A 24,378-nucleotide genomic window follows, 5' to 3' on the forward strand; every position below is an offset into this window, starting at 1 on the left:
GAGGCATGCTCAAGGGAAAGGTCCCTCGTCTTCAGTGAGATCTTTTGGAGCTGGTGGGAGACAGGAAGGCTTGGGGAAAGGAGGGTCTATGCAACTCTGAGTGTGTCACTCAACCACGGCCAAGCTGTCTGATCTTGGGCAAATCACTTGCATTCTCTGTGCCTCCACCTTGTCATCTGTGAAATGGGCAGATCATTCGACTCCACCTTTTAATGTTGTTATTAAAAGGTTGTTAAGAGGTTGTTATTGTTGTTCAGTCACTCAGCTGTGTCCAACTCTACAACTCCATAGACTGCAGCACACCAGAATTTCCTGTCCTTCACTATCTCCCGGAGTTTGCTCAAACTCATGTCCACTGGGCTTCCCTAGTAACTAAGCTGGTAGAGAATCTGCCTGCAGTGCAGGAGACCCTGGTTTGATTCCTGGGTTGGGAAGATCCCCTGGAGAAAGGACAGGCTAACCATTCCAGTATTCTTGGGCTTCCCTGGTGGCTCAGATGGTAAAGAATCTGCTTGCAATGTGGGAGATGTGGGTTCTATTCCTGGGTTGGGAAGAGCCCCTGGAGGAGGGCATGGCAACCCACTCTGGTATTCTTGCCTGGAGAATCCCCATGGACAGAGGGCCTGGCGGGCTACAGTCTATGGGCACAGAGTCGGACGTGACTGAGCGAAAACACACAGAACATGTCTATTGAGTCAGTGATGCCATCCAACCATCTCATCCTCTGTCACCCGCTTCTCCTCTTGCCCTCAGTCTTTCCCAGCATCAGGGTCTTTTCCAGTGAGTCAGTTCTTCACATCAGGTGGCCAAAGTATTGGAGCTTCAGCTTCAGTACCAGATCTTCAGCGTTTATTTCCTTTAGGATTGACTGGTTTGATCTCCTTGTTGTCCAAGGGACTCTCCAGAGTTTTCTCCAGCACCACAGTTTTCTTCGCCACTCTGCCTTCTTTATGGTCCAACTCACATCCGTACATGACTACTGGAAAAACTATAGCTTTGACTGTATGGAACTTTTATTACCCCCATTTTATAGATGAGAAAACTGAGGCTCAGAGAAGTGATTTGCCTAAGGACACAGAACTAATGTCTGATTCCAGAACTCACCCTCACTAGTTAATGAGAGATCCTCGGTGGTTAATGGGGTGACACTGGGGGTAGAATGGGGTGTGGGGAGGCTGGGAGAAGGGCTTGGGGGTCACCTGGCCTCTCAGAGGGATGGGAACGCTGGGGAAGAGGAGTCTGCCTCGTTCTTTGGGGACACGCTGAGGTGGAGGTGTCTGTGGGTCTCAGAAGATTCCAGCTCTAGGCTGGGATGGGGAGGTGGCAGAGAGGCGGGCCTCGGCATTGTGGGCATAACAAAGCTTTGCTTTTGTAATTTCACACTGTTGGGGAAAGATGGTTGCTGACAAGCCACAGTCTTGAAGCCAGCTAACCCCGCATGGAGAGGGCTGGGTGCTGGGCTGCTGGCCCCTGGCCAGTGAAAAAACACTTCCCTGAGGATGGTGTCTCCAGGGCCCTCGGGTGGTGGCAGGTGTGGATACCCGTAGTCGAGTCTGTCCCCGTAAGGACTGAGCCTTTCCATCCAACGGGTTGCTTGACCTTTGGGATCTCTGGCATCTCACACACTTGATTCAAATCCTGGCTCCATTCCTGTAGGCTGTGTGGCACTGGGCACATTCCTGACCCTCTCTGAGCTCATCTATGAACGAGGGTGCCGGTACCCTCTGCTTGGGGGTTTACGGAGAGCCTGGGAGGCGTGAATGAGGTGTGCCTGGCACACGGGGGCTGGACAGGCAGCAGCTGTCTGTGCCTGCTTTTCCTCAGCTGGCGTCTGATGGGGGAGAGGTTGGCGGCAGCCCGGCGCCGAGGAGGTGGAGTTCACTGGCACCGTGGGGTCACACGTCTCCATGGGGTGGTAGTGGCGATGGCCATGTAGCCGGAGTGGACCGAGAGCATCCTGCCTTGCTCCTACTGATTGTCCACCCAGGAGGCCTGCTCTGCCGCCTCCTTCTCCAGCTGCAGAAGCTAGTCTCCTCCTTCAGGGCTTGGCACAGCCGCCCTTTCTCCTTATACCCCCCAAATACAGAGAGCTCTGCCCCCCAATGTCTCCCTCGCTGACCAGGGACTCCCTGCGGGCACATGGGGACTGACTCAGCGGTCTGCCCGGCCAGCACATGGTGGGGTGGTGCCCCAGAGAGCTTCTGGACTTGAGCCCACTCCCGGGGTGACCTGGAGTAAGTCCCTTGGCCTCTCTGAGCCTCGGTTACTTGAGGAGGGTCTGCTAGCCCATCTCAGAGCAGATGGCGCTCCTGGTGAGTTAGGCTCTGTCAGCCCCATGCTGCCACATGGTGCCTGGTAACAAATAAGCACCCAGCAGCGAGCAGGGTTGCTCACGTGCTGTGGGCGGCTCAGGGTGCCTTGCTGATCTTGGCGGGCTCCCTGGCATGCCTGGGTGTCCGCTGGTGTCAGCTGACCCAGGGGGGCCCTGTCTGGGATGCTCTGCTCCACAGACCCCTTGTGCTCTGGTGGGCTTGCCTGGCTGGGTCCCACAGCGATGGCAGAGGCACAGAAAGCGGTCTGACGCGTGGCTCCTTTTTAGCCCCTGCTTGTTCTGGGTCTGCTCCCATCCCATCAGCTCAGAGAGGGCACCCACGTCGGGGGCGGGCCTGCCGAGCTCCTGGGGGAGCTCAGGGCACCAGGAGTGTGACAGACCGTCTCCCATCGGGATGGAGCCCCGGACTGCAGCTGGTTGTACACTCACCCCTGCCCTCCTGGCGCCTGGCCCAAGGCTTAGCCGGACCCAAGCTGGACCAGACCCAGCCTGACTCTGAAGCGTCATCTCGAGGGAAGATGCATTTCTGTAGGGTCTCAGGTCCACCTCCTGCCCCTCCCCTGCAGGGAGGACCCGTGTCCTGTGGTCTGAATGGCCCCAAGGTCTCACCGATGAACTTGACGAGTCCTCGGGGATCCCTGTTTCCTGCTTGGACACCAACCTTGTTGCATGACCTGGGGTCCATCCCTGCTCCCGTGGGCCTCCTGTTCTCATCTCTATGATGGGGATGAGCTCCATGTTTTGTAAAGGAACTTCCACCCAGGGCTGGGGGCAGGGGGTCTCAGGGAGAGAGACAGCAGGGGTGAGAGAGTCATCGAGAGGCAGGGACTGAGAGAGACAGAGGAGCCTGGGAGGCAGGCCTAGCCTCTGCCTCTGATACTTGCCTCTGTGACTCTGACAACCCCACCATTTACCTGTCAGCTGGCCTGCTGGGCAGGGGAGGGGGACAAGGTATGGTCCCTGCTTCAGAGGGACCCCCAACCCTGTCCCCACCCTCCCGTCTGCCCAAGGACCCGCCCAGCAGCCAGTTGACAGGTAAATGGTGGGGTTGTCAGTGTCACGGAAGGGGGTCATTAATACACACCCTTGTACCCATCACCCCCACTAAGGGGTATGCAGAAGCTTCTCGAAAGAGGCAAAGGAGAAGGGAGGGTGGAGATGAGCCTGGGGTCCCTCAGAATTAGGGGTCATACCTTGCCTCCCTTCCCTGCCTGGGGGTGGTTCCTGGTAGGACAGGGGGCTTTATCCAGGACGGGAGCCTGTTACCGTGAACCGGTTCAACATGCCCAGGGTACACTTACCCAGGAGGACTGTGCAAAGTCTGTTCGAAGCTATTTCCCAGGAGCAGAGCATCAGCTGCCCTGGCTGCTCCACCTGTAGACAGGACAGGGACGCGTGGATGCTGGGGAACTTTCATCAAGTCCCTACTGTGTGCCAGGCCCAAAGCGAAGCGTGTTTTCACGTGTTAGTCCTGGGGTGGGAACCTCTGTGCTCAGCCGTGGTGAGGAGGAGGCGGGAGGGTGGGGAGTCCTGCCAAGGGTGTGTATTGTGATGTGTCCATTCATTCGTTCGCTCATTCATTCATTCATTCAGCACCTGCAGTGCTCAGCTGTTCTGAGGACCACCCCAGCCCTGCCTTGGAGGGGCTCCGGTCTGTGAGTGGGAGCTGGAATTCCAGGTCAGTTTGGAGGTTGGCCCAGGGCTGGCTGGAAGTCTCAACAAGCCTGGGTAAACCTGGTCCTTACCCTGTAGCCAGCGGGCCAAGATGCAGAGGCTGATGACAGAGGAAGAGAGCCCAACCCGGAGGGACCTAGCTTCCACCAGCCCTCCTGGGACCCTCAGTGAAACGGCTCTGCTGGAGTTTCAGAGTGACTTCCTTGGGGATGTAAGGGCTATGATAGGGCTGGTTGTGGGCTGGACGGGAACACGCAGAGTCATCATGTGACTGCCCTGTGGGGAGACTCCCCTGGCGGGGGTGGGGGTGGTCCTTGAACATCCTCTCTCTGAAGTCCCTTGGTGTCCCTGGCCAAGGCTGCTTCCTGTCCTGAACCTCAGAACTGAGGCTGAGATCTCCCGGGTGCTGTGGGCCGCAGGGCTAGGCCGTGGACAGCCTGGTCTTCCCAGTACCCTTGCAGGCTTCAGTCTGGGCAGCCCACGAGTCCACGATCTGGGATATGCATTCTTAGAGCTCAAGGAACTTCTCCCCAAGACCCCAGGCCTACCACCGGTCCCCACTGGGAGTGGGTGGTCAGCAGGCAAGGCCTCCAACAGAAGGAGCCCCCGGGTAGGGCCTGGGAGCCCTGGGTGGGGGGTGGGTCAGCCACAGGAAGGTGTGGTCAGAGCCACCTGCGGAGACAAGGGTGGGGAAGGCGAGGCGGAAGCCTGTTCTAGAGCCTTGGGCAGGGGTAGTCAGTGTGCTGGGGCAGGGGGCCACGCCCCCTCCTGCCCTGCCCCCTCCCCTCCTCCAGCCTCCCCTCCTATCGCCTCCACTCCTGTTCCCTCTTCCTCTCCCTCCCTCGCTCAGCCAGAGACCCCCCGGTGTACATGACCCCAGGGGCTGGCTCGATGGGTCAAAGGATGCTCACAGCCCTTTAGAGCAAGAACCTCCTTGACCTCCACAGGCCCCGCCGGCAGATGATGATGGTAAGACCTACCCTCCCCAGATGATGCTCCCGCCCTGAGCCGGGCAGGTGGGCTCAGGAACTTCCCTGCTCCCAGGACCAGAAGGGCTGCAGCCCCAGCTGGGGGGTGGCAGCTGAGCATCTCCAGAAGTCAGGGTGCAGATGTGGGCGTGTCCGGGGCAGCCCCGCCGCCCACTGTCCCTGGATGGACAGGTCACCTCCCCAGACCCCATGCAGGGCACCCCCCCACCCCGGCTGGGGTCAGGCCCTCCTGATGGACCTCCCGTCCCGGCTGGTGGTGGCCCCAGAGGGATTCTCGGGGTACCTCTGTCCTCAAGAAGGGCTCTCTGGAGAGGAAAAAAGAACACATTTCAACACCTCCAGATTCTGAAAATGGATTTCTCCCAGGGAAACAGACTCGGAGCGTGCTCCCTTCCCGGAGAGAGAAAGAGAGAGAGAGAGAAAGAGAGAGAGAGCTGGGAAAACAGCGGGGGTGTTGGGGGAGGGGAGGAAGTCCCCAGAGGCCAGGGTCCTGGGAACAGGACGAGGAGCTGGAGGGAGTGGCTGCAGACCCCAACGGCCGGCGATCACGGGCAGTGCCCCCGGGCAGGCCACTTGCCCTTTCTGGCCTCAGTTTGTCTTCCTGGTCAATGGGCCCCTCTCCTTGCTTCATAAGTGATGCTTTGAGGCTAGGATACGGATAAAGCAGAATGAAAGCCTTCCTGAGTCCAGGAAGATAGTGTCAGAGCATTTCTTAAGGTCATCCTGTTGGACCCAGGATTGTTCAAGGGTGCCGAGGGCTCCAGGCATGACTGCTGTGTGGCCTCGGGGGAGTGGTCAGCTCTCTCTGGGCTCCAGCTTCCTCTTCTGGTAAATGAGAGCAAGATCTCTACCTTGTTGGTTTCTGGGAGGGTCAGCTGGGACATGGGTATACTGCCAGGCACAGCTAGAGAGCTGCCAAGGTGCTCCGAGTGGCTGGGGGCATCTCTGGGGGCACGGCCAAGCTTCGGCTTATCTGCCCTTCCCTCGCTTGTCCCTTCCAGGGTAAGTCCCCTCCCCCCTCCCCTTCCCTTGCTTTGTCTGGCACAGCTGCGAGGCTGCCTCCTCCAGGAAGTCTTCCCAAATGCCTGAAGGGTATCCTGACTTTGGCAGGTCTGTGCCACGCTGTCTCTCTCTCCAGGGACCGTGTATAGCTGCCTTCTGTTAGGCTTTGACACCTCTGATCTCACTCCTCCTCTTGATCTTCCAGAGCCGGGTTTGAAAATCCACTCTCTGCCCAGGGCGCTGTCCCGCTCGCAAACGTCCACAGCTTCCGAGTAACGTCCAAACTGCTCGGCCTGGCCTTGGGGGCCTCCAGGTGGCATCTCTCTTTCCCTCTTCTGGTCCAGCCCCTGCCCCTGCCTGACACTGACCCAGTGATCCCGCCGCTGAAGTGTCACAGCCATGACTCCACAAATGCCAGGCCCGTGAGCAGTGATGGAGACCAGCAGCCTTTGCACGAGGCGCCAGCCAAGGCATGGGAAGATGGCGTGCCTCTCCATCTGACTCTGCATCTGAGCGTGGACCCCTGTCTCCGGCTTCAAGCTTTTGCTCTTCACAACAAAGCCCAGTTTCTGCACCGGTGCTCCATCCGCTATCTGCTACTACCTCTCCTGGAATTCCTTCCAGCTGGTCTTCCAGTTGTCCCTCAAGCCTTGGTCCAGACACTGGCCTCTCAGATTCTTCCTATTACCTCTCTCCTGTCTTGCAGTCTGCACTGCCTTTTACTCATGACCTTTGGTTCACTGTGACCCTGGAGGGAGGGGAGATGGTGTTCTAGACAGAGATTGTTAGTTGTTCCCCAATACCCACTCTCCACTCCAATATTCTTGCCTGGAGAATCCCAGGGACGGTGGAGCATGGTGGGCTGCCGTCTATGAGGTCGCACAGAGTCGGACACGACTGAAGCGACTTAGCAGCAGCAGCAGCAGCAACTCTCTCAAAAGTAAAAAAAAACCCTCAAATTTGAACTGAGTATATGGCTGTTCTTTCAAGTTCTCAGCCTCCCTTGTAGCTACATGTATCTATTTAACCAATGACACGTAAGAAGCCAAGATCTGTGAAACCTCTGGGACTTTCCCCCACCAGGAAGAGAGGTGGCTTCCCCTTCTTCTTTCTGATCCCACTGCTGGATGACAGATGTGATGGCAGGACCCAGAGCAGCCATCTTGACTGAACATGATGGAAGCTGGGTATTGAGGCTCACAGAGCAACAAGGCGGAAAGGACCTGGGTTATCACAGCCTGAGCCTAGAATGCTGAAACTCAGACTGTTACATGAGAGTGGGAAAAAAGAAAAACAACCTTCTATCTTGTTTTGCTTGTGTGCATGGTAAGTTGCTTCAGTTGTGTCCAACTCTTTGCAACCCTGTGGACTGTAGCCTTCCAGGCTCCTCTGTCAATGGGATTCTCCAGGCAAGAATACTGGAATGGGTTGCCATGCCCTCCTCCAGAGGATCTTCCCAACACAGAGATCGAACCCATGTCTCTTATGTCTCCTGCATTGGTAGGTGGGTTCTTTACCACTAGTGCCACCTGGGAAGCCCTCTATCTGGTTTAATCCTGTGTTATTTTGGCATTTATTACAGCAAATATGTATTTATTACAGCCAAAATGTATACGAACAAGTAGAGACCCAGATAGGGAAGCCCATCAACTGTTTGCAAGATGACTAAGGTCAGTGGGCCTCAGCTTGGAGGCAGCTTTTCGGAGCATGTGGTGCTCTGCGGTCCTAGAGGGGTGTGTCCACGGCTTTGCATGCTGTCTCTGTTCTGTTGTAACTGTGGCTCCTTGGACAAGTCTGTATAACAGCCCAGCAGCTCAGATGACTCTTCCATGACTGGTGGCTGAGACGAGGTGACACATGTCAAGGACCCAGTTTCAAAGGTGCTCATTTGTGTTGGTTCCTCTCCTGGGCTGAACCAACTGGCTTTAGTGAAAGCTGAGGGGTCACCCCTCCTCTCCCCTGCCCCGTCCCCTGCCCTCCCCGTTTCCTCTTCAAAGGGACCACCCTCCTCTCCCCTGCACTCCACCCGCCCCGCCCCCCCCAACCCGGCATTTTCCTGGGAGGGTTGATGGATTTAATGAGCCCACATGAAACATCCAGCTTGTAACAATGAATATTTTCCACCAGGACTTCTCTTGCACTTAAATTAATGATCTTGAAATCTCTGGAAAGGGCTGCAGAGGAGAAAGGGGAGAATCTTTTCCAGAAGCTGGTTTTAATATTGCCGAGTTACAGGCCCCCAAGGCTGCCCCCACAGGGAGCCGTCCTGACTTGACCCTCCGGAGGAGGAGGCTCTTTGGAGGCTTCTGCCCACCCATCGCTGGCGGTGAGGTGCCCTTCGGGCCACACCTGCCCCTTGGGCAACCTCCAGGTACGACCAAAGGGTCTTTGAAACTCTGACCAGCAAAGTCAGGAAGAGGCTTCCCTCAGCCCCGTCTCCATCTCTGGGACCTTGGACTCCAGGACCCACCAGCCTGGAAGGGACCAGAGGAGGCACCAGGTGCGGAGCTTCATGCTGCCCACTGCAGGTGCTGAGGGTTGGGGGGCGCTGCCAAGGGGTTCTAGGGTCCCACCCCACGTCCACCTGGGCAGCCCTGTTCGCTTGTGCTCTGAGAGCAGAGTTTTCCTTTCAGCCGCAAGGAGATACAGAGGATTGCAAAACAACAGTTGGAGAAGAGATGGTGCAGGTCCAAGCCACCACCCCCCTTTTAAACCGGTTTACTTGTGGTAAAAGACACATAAAATTCACCACCCTGGCCATTTTCAAGTGTGCAGCTCTGCGGCCATGGGTGCATTCGCAGGGCTGTGCCACCATCTGTCCCCACGACGCGTCCATCTTGTAAAACTGAAACTGTCCCCGTTAGACACGCACTCCCCCGCCCCCGGCCCCTGGCAACCACCTCTGTACTTTCTGTTTCTATGAACCTCACGGAGTGGAATCATGCGAGTCTTTGTCCTTCTGTGACTGCTTTATTTCACTCAGCGTAATGTCCTCGAGATTCATTCCGCGTAATGTCCTCGTGGCCTGTGTCAGAGGCCCCCTCCTTCTTCAGACCGGATGTAATGATGCCCCATTCTAGCAGACATCCCTTGTCGTTCAGCCGTCGACAGACACTGGGCAGCTTCCACCTTTTGGCTGCTGGAGATGCTGCTTCTAGGAACACGGATGCATTGAAATGTCTCCTCGGTATTTCAGTTTCTTCAGGTGCAATTGCTGTGTCAAATGGCAGTTTCGGCATTATTTTTTGAGGAAGTTCCATCCTGTTCTCCACCTCGGCCGCCCCACCTGGCATTCACACCAGTGGTACACGAGGGGCTCCCGTGTCTTCACGTGCTCCCCATGCTTGTTCTTTTCCTGCTCTTTGCTGTTTGGTGGTGCTAGGGGCAAAGAACCCGCCTGTCAATGCAGGTGGACAGAGGAGACGCGGGTTCGAGCCCTGGATCGAGAAGATCCCCTGGAGGAAGGCACAGCAACCCACTCCAGTATCCTTGCCCGGAGAATCCCACGGACAGAGGAGCCCGGCGGGCGGCAGTGTGTAGAGTGGCAAGGAGTCGGACACAACTGAAGTGACTGAGCACGCACACACGATAGGTTATTTCTGAGCAGCCATCTTCACGGTGTCAGAGCCCCCCCTTCTTACAGGGGTGAAGGGATATGCAGGCTGCGGGCTGGGTCCAAGGCTGTTTGTGGGTCCGGGTTGGGGACCTACGGGAAGTACAGCCTCCAGTCTCTCTGTCCACCCAGGGGTCGTCCTGGGGGAGGCCCTCGGCACCCGAGCTCCTGCAGCTGCAGGAGGTGCGTCTCCACGTGTCCCTCCCCCACCAGCACCCGCATCTGGATGCTTCCCCGACAGCCCTGCTTTGGAAGGTGCAGGTGGGCTGGCTGAGGAGGGGTCCCCCGAGCAGGGGATGAGCATTCAGCCACCTGCTCTTGAGGCGCTCCTGCCTGGGTTAGGGGCCACGTGGGTGCCAGGGGGTGACTGAGCCCTGGGAGGTGGACCAGGAGGGGGCAGGGACACCTATTGAATCTTCATTCTAAAATTCCTGACCTTTCTGTGGCCTCAGGTCAGGGGCAGCAGTTAAGTGTCCCATGCCATTTTGAACCCGAATGGGCATATGTGTGCGTGCTAAGTTGTGTCAGTGATGCCTGACTCTTTGTGACCCCCTGGACTGTAGCCCACCAGGCTCCTCTGTCTGTGGGATTCTCCAGGCAAGAACACTGGAGTGGGTTGCCATGCCCTCCTCCAGGGGATCTTCCCAACCCAAGGCTCCAACCTGTGTCTCTTATGTCACCTGCAGTGGTAGGCGGGCTCTTTATTACTAGCGTTACCTGGGAAGCCCATGAAGCCAGAACTTGGGTCTTCAGTAGGGGAACCCAAGGCCAGAGGATGGTCACTGCCAAACCCCTGCTGGGGACTGTCCTTTGATTCCTGAGGCTCAGGCCCTTTAGAAACCCCAAGCTATCCCATCCAAGAGTTAGAGGCCATGGATCCCATTAGCTTTCGACACGTCCACCTGTTCAAGGTAAAGAGTCCTGAGGATCTAGAAGGCTCTAGTGAGGATGGGACCCTGGGGTGAGTGCTGTGTGGGAGCTGCTGCCCAGCCTCTGGCCAAGGACAGTTGTATCAGGCAGAAGGAACAGTGTGGTTGAAGGCCGAAAGGGCTGGGCGCTCCGGGCAGTAGGGGAGGGGAGCAACTGTCTCCAGGGTGGAAGATGGGCAGGCAGGCCCGGGGACCTGGGGGAGGGGTTGGGCTTCTATGAGCTTCCTATCACTGTAGTAACAGCAAATCACTACAAATGGAGTGGAGTTGTTGTTGTTCAGTTGCTAAGTCGAGCCTGACTCTTTGTGACCCCATGGACTGCAGCATACCAAGTTTCCCTGTCCTTCACTATCTCTAGGAATTTGCACAAACTCATGTCCATTGAGTTGATGATGCCATCCAACCATCTCATCCTCTGTCGTCCCCTTCTCCTCCTGCCCTCAATCTTTCCCAGCATTGGGGTCTTTTCCAATGAGTTAGCTCTTCGCATCAGGTGGCCAAAGTATTGGAGCTTCAGCTTCAGCATCAGTCCTTCCAATGAATATTCAGGGGTGATTTCCTTTAGGATGGACTGGTTTGGTTTACTTGGTGTCCAAGGGACTCTCAAGAGTCTTCTCCAGCACCACAGTTCAAAAGCATCAATTCTTCTTTGTTGCTCAGCCTTCTTTATGTCTGAGTCTGATATATCACCTTACAGGACTGGAGGGCAGAAGCTCAAAAGGGGCCGGCGGAGATGGTTCCTGCTGGAGGCTGCAGGGTGGAGTCCATTTCCTTGCTCTTCCCAGCTTCTGGAGGCCGCCTTTCAACCTCCCCTCACTCTGGCTCTGACCCTCCTGTCCCCACTTCTTCACTTAGAGGACCTTGGCCATTTAAAAACGGGTAACCAGGGACTTCCCTGGTGGTCCAGTGGTTAAGAATCAGCCTTGCAATGCAAGGACATGTGTTTGATCCCTGGTTGAAGAAGCAAGGTTCCACATGCCTTTGGGCAAATAAGCCCTCGAGCTACAGCTGCTGAAGCCGTGAGAGAGTCCATGTGCCACAAGGGAAGATCCCTCGTGATGCAACTAAGAAAGACCCGACACAGCCAAACAAATGACTAAATATTAAACATAAAATATAATAGACCTATTGGGCTTCCCTGATGGCTCAGCGGATTAAGAACATGCCTGCAATGCAGGAGACCCCAGTTCGATCTCTGGGTCGGGAAAATCCCCTGGAGGAGGAAATAGCCACCCACTCCAGGATTCCTGCCTGAAAAATCCCATGGATAGAGGAGCCTGGTGGGTTATGGTCCAAAGGGTTGCAAAGGGTCAGACACAACTGAGCAACTAAGCACGCACTCTCGAGAGTCCCTTGGACTGCAAGGAGATCCAACCAGTCCATCCTAAAGGAGATCAGTCCTGGGACTGATGTTGAAGCTGAAACTCCAATACTTTGGCCACCTCATGCGAAGAGTTGACTCATTTGAAAAGACCCTGATGCTGGGAAAGATTGAGGGCAGGAGGAGAAGGGGACGACAGAGGATGAGATGGTTGGATGGCATCACCGACTCAATGGACATGGGTTTGGGTGGACTCCGGGAGTTGGTGATGGAGAGGGAGGCCTGGCGTGCTGTGGTTCACGGGGTTGCAAAGAGTCAGACAAGACTGAACAACTGAACTGAACTGTATAGCTCATGGAACTTTCTTTAATGTCATGTTGCAGACTGGATGGGAGGGGAGTTTGGAAGAGAACTGGTACATATATACACATGTGGCTGAGTCCCTTTGCTGTCCACCTGAAACTGTCACAACATTGTTAACTGACTATACTCCAATATAAGGTAAAAAGTTTTTTAAAAGGTAAAGGACCTTGGTGATGACACTGGGCCCACCCAGACAATCCAGGATCACCCGCCCGCCCCCATCTCAAGATCCCTAATTCAATCGCTTCTGTGAAGCCCCCTCTGCCTGAGAGAAGAACTTGTTCTCAGATTCCCAGCATTCAGATAAGACCATCTTTTGGTGCCATGATTCTGCTGACTACTTGGTCGAGCCTTTTCTGGATGGTGATGGGGAGCCACTGAAAGTGTCAAACAGAAGCAAGTGGTGATCAGATGTGGCTTTGAGAAACATCCCTTCGGGAGGCTGCTGCAGCTGTGGGGCCCATGGGACCAGGGCATGCTGGGGCAGACGGCCCTCCGTGGAGAGGGGGGGTCGCAGGCACCTTCACAGCAGACAGCCCAGCCCCCAGAAGCACCCATTCTCCTCCCGGAAAGCTAACACTACTCCTTCAAGGACCAGCCCAGGACGGCCCTCCCACATGCACCGTGGTGTGGTTTAAAGTAGGGGTCTGCAGCCTCTGAGATCTAAGGCCTGGGGATCTGAAGTGGACTCGATGTAATAATAATAGAAATAAGAAGTGAAGTGAAGGAGTGAAAGTCGTTCAGTCGTTTCCGACTCTTTGCAACCCCATGGACTATACAGTCCATGGAATTCTCCAGGCCAGAATACTGGAGTGGGTAGTCTTTCCCTTCTCCAGGGGATCTTCCCAACCCAGGGATGGAACCCGGGTCTCCCACCTTGCAGGCAGATTCTTTACCAGCTGAGCCACAAGGGAAGCCCAAGAATAGTGGAGTGGGTAGCCTATGCCTCCTCCAGTGGATCTTCCTGACCCAGGACTCTAACTGGGGTCTCCAGCATTGCAGGCGGGTTTTTTACCACCTGAGCTATCAGCGAAGTGCACAACAAAGGTGGTGCACTTGAATCACCCCGAAACCACCCCCTCTGCCCCAGTCCATGGAGTGGGTTCAGGAACAGCCAGCACACCAGGTGAGCTCTGGGGCCCCACTCAGGATCCTGGCTTGAATCCATTGGTGGCATCCTGCCGACAGGAATGGCGATTCTCTTAGGGTCCACAGTAGGAAGTAGGCAGGCCAGGCCCCCAGAGGAGGCCTGGGGGCCAGCTCACCAGCTGAGAGGAAGGCTGCTGCTTCTTCCCAGCTGTGGAGTTTGCCCTGAGCTGAACCAGCATGTGGCCCCAGAAGCCCTGGCTTCTCCCAGGGGCCTGAGTCAATGCAGGGGTGGGGGGCGAAGATGGCTCCTTCCACCTTCCACCGGGCACATAACAGCAGCACCTTTGCCCCAGCCCCACCCTGGGGCCCCTCCCCCACTTCCCCTCCCCCCTCCCCCCCTTGGTGCTGGCACTCACTGCCCTCAGCCGCCCAGTCCTGACTCCTACCGCTAAGGGTGGGGAGCTCAGTGCCACCTTGGTCTCCTGATCCTGGCTCCTCTGTGCCCTCTGAACGTGACTGCCCCTCTGCCCACTGGGTGTCCAGATGCACATGTCACAGGTCCCCGGGGCCCCCCTTTTTATTTATTTAGCGATACCCATTGAGACCACATTTTTTTTTGCCAGATGGGGGCTGGGTGCTGGGACACACAGATATCACCGTCTTTGCCCCTGGGAGGGGGGTCTCCTGTCTTTGCAGACATAGTCAGTTTCTCAGAATGAATAACTGCTTCAATAGGCCATCACAGGAGGGGGCTGGCTAAGCTGGTGCGATCCCTATTCTCCACCCCACTACTCAGCCTGACTGCTCTGCTTTGAGATGTTCCACTCACACTGCACCTCAGGACAGCATTTTTTTTGGAGGGGGGGCATGTGCAAAGCCCCTGATGAGATGGTTGGATGGCATCATCAACTTGATGGACATGAGTTTGAGCAAGCTCCTGGAGTTGGTGATGGACAGGGAAGCCTGGCGTGCTGCAGTCCATGGGGTCGCAAAGAGTCGGACACGCCTGAGCAACTGAACTGAACTGCAAAGCCCCTGAAGCCCTGAGATAGGAACTTATCTTGTTCTTGCCCCAGGACCTTTGCAGCTGCTGCTTTCTCCACCTTGAACATCTTTGCTTAGCTGCAGGCTCCCTCAGTGGCAGCTGGCAGGATCCCTCGAGAGCTTATGGCTGGAGGCTGCCCTTGGGTTCTGGCCACACGGGTCCCTCCAACATGGCAGCTTGCTTTATCCCAGGGCCCGAGCGGCCGAGTCCCACAAGATGGAAGGCCAGCCTTTCATCACCCAGTTGTGGGAAAGACATTTCATCAGTTCTGAGAATGAGTCACGGGGCCCAGCCTGCACTCCAGGGGAGGGGCTCACGCAGGAGGTGCACCCCTGGATGCGGGCCATCCTTGGATGCTGCTCCCTGCCCCACGGGACCAGGGAAGTCATTGGCCCCTTCAAAGGCTTCTCCCCTTTGAAGCTGGGCAGTGCTGGTCATGGCTTGGAATGGTGAGAAGAAGGGAGTATGAAAACATGGGCAACAGCTGTGGAGGGGTGTCGGAGCTTCACAGCCGGCACCTCCCAGCACCCCCATTGCCTCCTCCCTTGCCCTGCACCCCCCACCCCTTTGGCCTTCCCCACTGCCTACCAAGCTGCCTGGGGATGGGCTTGGTTTGGCGGCCAGGGAGCCCTTCACGGTACCCTCTCCACCAGCACGCTCCCTCCCCTCAACACCTCTTTTCAGGAAAATGGGGAAGGGTTACAAGGAACTGACCATTTGTCTTTCAAATATTTTGCAATTTTTCTGGAAATGTGAGTGCTCCCAGAGCAGGGCCCAGGCTGCTGGTCTGACCTCCTCCTGCTCCGGGCTCCAGTGACCTGGGCAGGGGAGCCAACCAGTCCCACCACAAGCCTTTCCACCTGCCCGGGCCCTGGCCGGCTGAGCCCCCCAGAACTGCACAGGCCGCAGTGCGGGGGGACAGCCAAGACTCCCCAGCTAATGTGGGGGTGGGGGTAGGGGTCAGGAAGAAGGTGCTCCAGAGCAGGTTATTCCCTGCCCAGCTCTCAGTCCCGAGGGTGACCCCCTGCAGGCTTCCCAGGCCAGCTGGGCCTTCCTGGGGTTCCGGCAGCCCCGGGGTCTCCCCTTCCCGTCCTGGCTACTCTGTGCTCCGGTCACTGAAGGGACAGCTGTGCTGGCCCAACAATGGGGGCCCGCTGGGAAACCGAAGCCCGGGAGGCAGGCCCCGCTCAGGTACCTGGTGATCGCGGCCTCTCTGGGCCTCCGCTTCCGGATCTCTAAAAGAGGAGGGGGACGCAGGCCCTGGGCACCCCCACCCCCAGCAGAAAGAGGAGGCCGGTCTGGAGCCCCGCCTCCAGCCATGTGTCCTCGGGGAGGGGAGGGGCCGGAAGGCCTGGAGGCGGGGCCTGGGCGCCCCGGGTGTGGAGGGGGTTGGGCGCCCTGCCCCGCACCGCTGTCCTCAGGCTGGGCTGGGGGACCGCCCTGCTCTGGCCCCTGTACCTCTGGCCTCCTCGTCTTCTGCTGTCTGCACTCTCCATGGTCATCCGGCTTCCGGAGCATCACTTCCTGCACAGTCCTCAGCCCCTCTCCCCACTGCCTGGACTCTCAGGCCGCATGTCAGTCTGGAGGTTGATTGGGAGCCCTTTCCTCCCCTTGCTTGCATCTTCTCCCCTTCAGGTTAGGGGATGGGGCCCTTTGCAAGTTCCTGCCCACCCCCTCCCGCCCCCGCAGAGCCCTGTCTAACCCTAGAAAGAAAAGAAAGTGAAGTCGCTCATCACGTCCAACTCTTTGGGACCCCACTGGACTGTAGCCCACCAGGTTCCTCCGTCCATGGGATTCAAGAGTACTGGAGTGGGTTGCCATTTCCTTCTCCAGGGGAACTTCCTGAGCCAGGGATTGAACCCGGGTCTCCTGCATTGCAGGCAGATGCTTTACCATCTGAGCCACCAGGGAAGCTAACCCTAACCCTTACCCTAACCTGCCACCTTTCTCCCTGTGGCCTCCCCCATCTGGTGCAGTCTCTGGCCCAGTCACCACTGGGCACTGCCCTCTCCTCTCCCTGGGGGTGTGTCCCCCACCACCTGAGCTGCTCCGTCAGGCTGTCCCCCAGGCAGGTCACGCTCAACGTGGCCAATCACACCTCAGTGTCTCTCGTCACCTTCCCTCTGCCCAGATCCACCCCTCCTCTGCCCTCGCCCCCACCTCAGCTCCTTCCAATAGACCTTCTATCCCACAGCCTGCCTCCTCTGCTGGGCCGCCTGCCTGTCTCCAGAACCGAAGCACAAACTGCCCCCTCATCAGTAGCCCTGACAAGGCCGGCTGGCTGTCCAACCGGCCGCTCCTCCAGCACCTGGCTGCCCCTGGATATGGCCTTTCCCAGCTTCCCTTGCAGCCAAGGGCAGCCTGGCCTGCACCTGATAAGGGTCCGTGCAGACTCACGTGTCCAGGAGGCCAGAGCGGCCAGAGAGGAGGCTGACCGCAATGACCATGTGGAGAAGAGCTGCAGTTTCAGTCCAGGCTTCTAAATGAGAAAAGAAAGTGAAGTCTCTCAGTCGTGTGTCCAACTCTTTGCGACCCCGTGGCCTACCACGCTCCTCCGTCCATGGGATTCTCTAGGCAAGAATACTGGAGTGGGTTGCCATTTCCTTCTCCAGGGGATCTTCCCAACCCAGGGGTTGAACCTGAGTCTCCTGCACTGCAGGCAGATGGTTTACCATCTGAGCCACCAGGGAAGCTAACTGAGAAGGGAAACTTTCTTTCCTGAAGCCACTGTCATTTGCGGTCTGTGACACACAGTTCTACTACCACATCCTTCTCCCCCACCCTTGTGCCTCTCCCCTGTTGCATGAAGACAAACCTGGCACCTTTTTGCTCCTTGATCCCACAACCTAGGATCTCCCTGCACCCTCAATGGGGTCCCAGCCCTTTGCTTAGCACACATGTGTCTTAGAGGTTGCACGCGACTTCCCTGCTGGCCTTGTCTCTGGGCCTTCAGCCCCCTTACTTAGTCCACAAAGCTCTGTGGATGGAGCGCCTACTGTGTGCCAGGCCTTGTGCTGGGCATTGAGGGTGCAGCAGTGAACAGGATGATTCCTGACACTCTGGAGAATGTCTTGGCTTGTTTCCAGATGTGTCTGCCCATGGGCTGGGGTTTGTGAAGGGCAGGACACTCCCCGGTCCATCTCTGAGCCCCAGCACCCGGACACAGGGCTGAGCATCTTTGTTGAATGAATGAATGATCAATGCCTGAGTTAGAAGGAGCTGAGAGATCTTCAGATCCAACTGGGGTTTAGTCGTCCGCTGTGTTCCTATGACTGGGCTGGGTTTGCACACTACGAAGGCAGAACGGCTCTCCTCCACTCCCTTGGGTTGCAGGGCCCCCGGGGCCCTTTCCTTGCTAGCCCCGGCCCAACTCCAGACCCCAGCATCTGTCAGTATCCTGCTCTTGGGGAGAAAGGACTAGTTACTCCTGGTCAGGGGTGGGTTCCTGCTGCCCAGAGCTGCCACCCAGCAGGTGCTGCAGCAGGCATGGTGCTGGGCAATGTGACCAAGAGCTCCTGGTCTCTGGGGGTGGGGGCTTGGTATGGGCACAGGTGCGTAGAGGCCAAATTCCTTTTACCAACTTCTTCTGTTGCCAGCTTGCAGGTATGAACTCCCACCCCTTTCCTGGGGAGGCCCAGGCCCTTGGCTGGAATCAGAGCCTGAGTCCTGAGCTGGGGAGAGCCCCTCTGATGGACGGCCCAGGACTATGCTGGCTATCTGGGGAGAGGAGATAAAAAGACACAGCTCCATCTCTGAAGAGTTTTCCGGTCAGAGGGAAGAGCACTTGTGAAGCTATGGAGATGTTAGGGTCTCACGGGCTGTTTGGTGATGTTGGGGCAGAGGGGGAAGGCGGGTGGTTGGGGTCCAGCCCAGTCCTGGGAGCCCCATTCAGGTAAACAGGGTCTCTGGGCCCCTTTTCAGGCCAGGGGCAGCCAGGAGGGCCTCTGCAGGGGAGAGGGGCCCAGATCTACAGGGTAGAAAGGGTAGCAGCGGGGGGACAGGGCCGAAGAAGGGGGTGACTGAGGATGAGCAGGGTGCCTGGCTTGGGCAGTGGTGGGGCCGTTCTCTGAGGGGAGGCCCCTGCCAAGCACCGGCGTGAGTTCTGGCAACCAGCCTCAGGAGGGGTCCCCCACACAGTGGTCTGTGGCCCAGTGCTGGGTGCGGGGATGTGGGCAGAGGCTCCGGGCTCCATCCTTGGCTTGAAGCTCCCCGTGTGAGGGGCCCCGGGCCGGAATGGGTGGGTTTCTCAACCCTCAGGAGCCTGTAGCTCGTGCATCTCTGACCAGACTGGGACCTTCTGCTGTTGACGGTTGACAAAGTGTAACTTCCTGTTTTTAAGAGAAAAGGATTAGAAACACTTATTAAAAAGCCCTTTGAAAGGCATCAAAAGACTTCCTGAACGTCAAGTGACTTTTACAAAGGAGCCATTTAGTGATTTAAGCAACACAAATGGGAAACATACCCGCCAGACCTCCTCGACCGCTCACACACTCACAAAGCCCTGGAGGGACCTGGTGGCCACGTGCAATGTGGATCGAGGGGACCCAGAGAAGCTAAAAATAGTCCTGAGGGTAGGATGGCCCTTCTGTGGGACACAGGCGTTTGGGGTGGGGGTGGGGGACCCTGAGCTTGGGGTGGCCGGGGCAGACCCCCAGGTGAGTCTAACCTCACCTCAAACCCTCTCCCAGCTCCAGCATCTGGATCCCCCTCGGGCCTCTGATACACCCCTGTTTTCTACTGAGATCCCCTGGACAGACATCCCCGACATGCTCAGCCTCCCCCAACCTGTGTACCAGCCTCAACTCCGGCTGCCTTAGTCTCTGTGTCTAAGTGTCAGCATCCATGCGGCCCCTTAGCCGGGTGCGTTCCGCCTGTGCACCGTCCTGTCTGAGTGTCAGCGTCCATGCAGCCCCTTACCTGGTGGGCTCTGCCTGTACAGCGTCCTGTCTGAGTGTCAGCGTCCATGCGGGCCCTTAGCCGGGTGGGCTCCGCCTGTACAGCGTCCTGTCTGAGTGTCAGCGTCCATGCGGCCCCTTAGCCGGGTGGGCTCCGCCTGTGCACCGTCCTGTCTGAGTGTCAGCGTCCATGCGGCCCCTTAGCCGGGTGGGCTCCGCCTGTACAGCGTCCTGTCTGAGTGTCAGCGTCCTTGCGGCCCCTCAGCTGGGTGGGCTCCGCCTGTGCACCGTCCTGTCTGAGTGTCAGCGTCCATGCGGCCCCTTAGCCGGGTGGGCTCCGCCTGTACAGCGTCCTGTCTGAGTGTCAGCGTCCATGCGGCCCCTTAGCCGGGTGGGCTCCGCCTGTGCACCGTCCTGTCTGAGTGTCAGCGTCCTTGCGGCCCCTTAGCCGGGTGGGCTCCGCCTGTGCACCGTCCTGTCTGAGTGTCAGCGTCCTTGCGGCCCCTTAGCCGAGTGGGCTCCGCCTGTGCACCGTCCTGTCTGAGTGTCAGCGTCCATGCGGCCCCTTAGCCGAGTGGGCTCCGCCTGTGCACTGTCCTGTCTGAGTGTCAGCGTCCATGCGGCCCCTTAGCCGGGTGGGCTCCGCCTGTACAGCGTCCTGTCTGAGTGTCAGCGTCCATGCGGCCCCTTAGCCGGGTGGGCTCCGCCTGTGCACCGTCCTGTCTGAGTGTCAGCGTCCCTGCGGCCCCTTAGCCGGGTGGGATCCGCCTGTACACCGTCCTGTCTGAGTGTCAGCGTCCTTGCGGCCCCTTAGCCGGGTGGGCTCCGCCTGTGCACCGTCCTGTCTGAGTGTCAGCGTCCTTGCGGCCCCTTAGCCGGGTGGGCTCCGCCTGTGCACCGTCCTGTCTGAGTGTCAGCGTCCATGCGGCCCCTTAGCCGGGTGGGCTCCGCCTGTGCACCGTCCTGTCTGAGTGTCAGCGTCCATGCGGCCCCTTAGCCGGGTGGGCTCCGCCTGTACAGCGTCCTGTCTGAGTGTCAGCGTCCATGCGGCCCCTTAGCCGGGTGGGCTCCGCCTGTACAGCGTCCTGTCTGAGTGTCAGCGTCCATGCGGCCCCTTAGCCGGGTGGGCTCCGCCTGTACAGCGTCCTGTCTGAGTGTCAGCGTCCTTGCGGCCCCTTAGCCAGGTGGGCTCCGCCTGTGCACCGTCCTGTCTGAGTGTCAGCGTCCTTGCGGCCCCTTAGCCAGGTGGGATCAGCCTGTATACCCCTTAGCCGGGTGGGCTCCGCCTGTGCACCGTCCTGTCTGAGTGTCAGCGTCCTTGCGGCCCCTTAGCCGGGTGGGCTCCGCCTGTGCACCCTCCTGTCTGAGTGTCAGCGTCCTTGCGGCCCCTTAGCCGGGTGGGCTCCGCCTGTGCACCGTCCTGTCTGAGTGTCAGCGTCCTTGCGGCCCCTTAGCCGGGTGGGCTCCGCCTGTGCACCGTCCTGTCTGAGTGTCAGCGTCCTTGCGGCCCCTTAGCCGGGTGGGCTCCGCCTGTGCACCGTCCTGTCTGAGTGTCAGTGTCCATGCGGCCCCTTAGCCGGGTGGGCTCCGCCTGTATACCCCTTAGCCGGGTGGGCTCCGCCTGTGCACCGTCCTGTCTGAGTGTCAGCGTCCTTGCGGCCCCTTAGCCGGGTGGGCTCCGCCTGTGCACCGTCCTGTCTGAGTGTCAGCGTCCATGCGGCCCCTTAGCCGGGTGGGCTCCGCCTGTGCACCGTCCTGTCTGAGTGTCAGCGTCCATGCGGCCCCTTAGCCGGGTGGGCTCCGCCTGTACAGCGTCCTGTCTGAGTGTCAGCGTCCATGCGGCCCCTTAGCCGGGTGGGCTCCGCCTGTACAGCGTCCTGTCTGAGTGTCAGCGTCCATGCGGCCCCTTAGCCGGGTGGGCTCCGCCTGTACAGCGTCCTGTCTGAGTGTCAGCGTCCTTGCGGCCCCTTAGCCAGGTGGGCTCCGCCTGTGCACCGTCCTGTCTGAGTGTCAGCGTCCTTGCGGCCCCTTAGCCAGGTGGGATCAGCCTGTACACCGTCCTGTCTGAGTGTCAGCGTCCATGCGGCCCCTTAGCCGGGTGGGCTCCGCCTGTACAGCGTCCTGTCTGAGTGTCAGCGTCCATGCGGCCCCTTAGCCAGGTGGGCTCCGCCTGTGCACCGTCCTGTCTGAATGTCAGCGTCCTTGCGGCCCCTTAGCCAGGTGGGATCAGCCTGTATACCCCTTAGCCGGGTGGGCTCCGCCTGTGCACCGTCCTGTCTGAGTGTCAGCGTCCTTGCGGCCCCTTAGCCGGGTGGGCTCCGCCTGTGCACCCTCCTGTCTGAGTGTCAGCGTCCTTGCGGCCCCTTAGCCGGGTGGGCTCCGCCTGTGCACCGTCCTGTCTGAGTGTCAGCGTCCTTGCGGCCCCTTAGCCGGGTGGGCTCCGCCTGTGCACCGTCCTGTCTGAGTGTCAGCGTCCTTGCGGCCCCTTAGCCGGGTGGGCTCCGCTTGTGCACCGTCCTGTCTGAGTGTCAGAGTCCATGCGGCCCCTTAGCCGGGTGGGCTCCGCCTGTATACCCCTTAGCCGGGTGGGCTCTGCCTGTGCACCGTCCTGTCTGAGTGTCAGCGTCCTTGCGGCCCCTTAGCCGGGTGGGCTCCGCCTGTGCACCGTCCTGTCTGAGTGTCAGCGTCCTTGCGGCCCCTTAGCCGGGTGGGCTCCGCCTGTGCACCGTCCTGTCTGAGTGTCAGCGTCCTTGCGGCCCCTTAGCCGGGTGGGCTCCGCCTGTGCACCGTCCTGTCTGAGTGTCAGTGTCCTTGCGGCCCCTTAGCCGGGTGGGCTCCACCTGTACACTCCTTAGCCGGGTGGGCTCCGCCTGTACAGCATCCTGTCTGAGTGTCAGCGTCCTTGCGGCCCCTTAGCCAGGTGGGCTCCGCCTGGGCACCGTCCTGAGTGTCAGCCTCCGTGCGCCCCTTAGCCGGGTGGGATCAGCCTGTACACCAGGCCCCAGCCCAGGGGACTGTGGTGGTAGCCTCATCGGTCTCTGGCTCTCCTCTCTCTGGCCTCCCACCACCACCTGGGGGCACCCGTGCTGGACACTGAGGGCCTCGGGCAGACGCAGGCCCTGGCCAGCTCTTGGGGACATCCTTGAGTACAAGGTGTCCTCAGGTTGGTCACTGAGAAGGTGGATTAAAGGGATGGTGACTCTCGTCCCTGCTAGGTGCTGGGGCCTCCCCGAGAGGCTGGGGACCGTGAATCTCAGTTTAATGGGGAGACAGCACACACATAGGCACCCCAGCCCTGGGTCCCTGGAGCCCTGTGTCACCGGGAAGCCAGAGGCCCCCAGGGACCCGAGTCCTCTGGCTTGAAGACCCCCACCCTCAGCATCCCAGACATGACCCCTCTGCCTGCTGTCGTGTGCATCAACCCCAAGGCCCCAGACTCTTTCTTCTGTGCAGGCTCCTGGCCTTTTAGACTGGTCACCCCATCTGGGGACTCAGAGACCCCTGACCCAGCTGGCATTTCACCCACCGAGCCAGCTGGTGACCTCTCGTGTGCTCCCAGGAAACCACCCCCCCAATCCTCCCGGGTTGTGACTATTTGCTCCTGGGTTTTGCTCCAAACAGGGTACATTGCTACTTAGGCAGCTATTAAACCCTTCAGTGGCTCCCAGAAAATGCCAGAGAATTCTTGGAATAAAAATAACAATGAATAAAGTTGCCTGGAAATGAGGCTATGGGGCTGAATTTGATTACGCCCCACTTAGACGAGAAAATTAGCTTATTACAGCTGAGGTGAAGTGAGGTTTTTCCATTTTCTTCAGTGAAAAAGATGCTTTTCCCATGCCCCTTCCCCAGAGCTAGAGGTTAAGGGGGCCCTCTGTGCCCTGAGTTGGCTGGAGCGAAGGTCACTCTGGCAGGGTGCCTGCCTGGCATGGAGGTGGGACCCCATCTCCTGAGGCCACACTCGTGGGCACCCCGTGTGGCCCTGCCCCAGGAGAACATCCCAAGGATGGGTACCTGGGCTGACAAGGGGCGGAGGTGGGCCAACGCCACGATGCCCTAGGTCACCCCCTGCTAAAAGGGACCCATGCTTCCACTGCCGTCTGCCCATGCCTGCCCGCAGGACCCACACGTCCCCTCCTCTCCCGTCCCTCAGCACCTGGACCTGCTCAGTCCGCCTCATGGGTCTCCCCTTCCGGTCACGGCACAAGGTCTTTCCCATGTACAATTTCACCCCAATGCCTCCCTCTCAATACTCCTCTATGGCTCTCCATCGTCCTCAGGATAAAGACAGGGTTCCTTACCCTGGCATACAAGGTCTGTCATCATGTCCCGTGGCCACTGTGATCCTTAATTTTATGTGTGTACTTGCCTGGGCTTTAGGGTGGCCAGATATTTGATCAGACATCATTCTGGGTGTTTCCGTAAGGGTGTTTTGGATGAGATTAACATTTAAATCGGTAGATGGAGTGAAGCAGACTGCCAATGAAAGGCCCCCCGCCCCGGCCCCGCTGGCACCCTGACCTCAGACGTCTAGCCTCCACAACAGTGAGAAGTCAATGTCTGCTGTTTTTAAGGCACTGTCTGTGGCATTTTGACGGACTGGAACCAAACCATCAGCTGGGCCTCCCGCAGGTCAACTCACTGTGCAGACTGGGACTTGTCCGCCTCCGTAATCATGGGGGCCAATCTCTTCCTCTTTCTGCACCCTCATCTTAGTGGTTCTGTTTCTCTGAAGAACCCTGGTGAACAGAGCCGCTGTGTTCATTTGTGCAACAGATGACCACAAATGTAGTGGCATGCATTCTCTTACAGCTCTGAGGTCTGGGGCTGAAATCAAGGTGTGTCAGCCCTGGGCTCTCTCTGGAGGCTTTAGGGGAGTCGGCTCCTGGCTTCTTGCAGTTTCTGGTGGCCGCCGGTGGCCTTGGTCTGTCGCTGCGTCATCCCAATCTCTGCTTCTGTTTTTACGTGCCTTTCTCCTCCGTATGCCTGGTCTCCCCCCGTCTCTCTCATAAGGACACTTGTGACAGCATTTAGGGCCCACCCCGCTAAACCAGGATCATCTCACCTCAAGGTCCTTGGCTAAATGACACCTGTTAAGACTCAGCTGTGTGAGGGACCACTCACAG

The 24,378-nt window shown here is 58.4% G+C and overlaps 1 long non-coding RNA gene across 1 annotated transcript; it reads left to right on the forward strand.

Annotated features, from left to right (window-relative positions):
* The first annotated feature begins 3,932 nt into the window (after positions 1-3,932).
* LOC145529744 (uncharacterized) lies at positions 3,933-7,291 on the forward strand. Its single transcript, XR_014071326.1, has 2 exons — positions 3,933-4,010; positions 6,203-7,291. It is a non-coding gene; the product is annotated as an uncharacterized LOC145529744 (long non-coding RNA).
* Positions 7,292-24,378: the final 17,087 nt, after the last annotated feature.

This window comes from Giraffa tippelskirchi, chromosome 12 (genome assembly GCF_054371585.1).
Source record: "Giraffa tippelskirchi isolate mGirTip1 chromosome 12, T2T-mGirTip1v1.2.pri, whole genome shotgun sequence".
Lineage (NCBI taxonomy): Eukaryota > Metazoa > Chordata > Mammalia > Artiodactyla > Giraffidae > Giraffa > Giraffa tippelskirchi.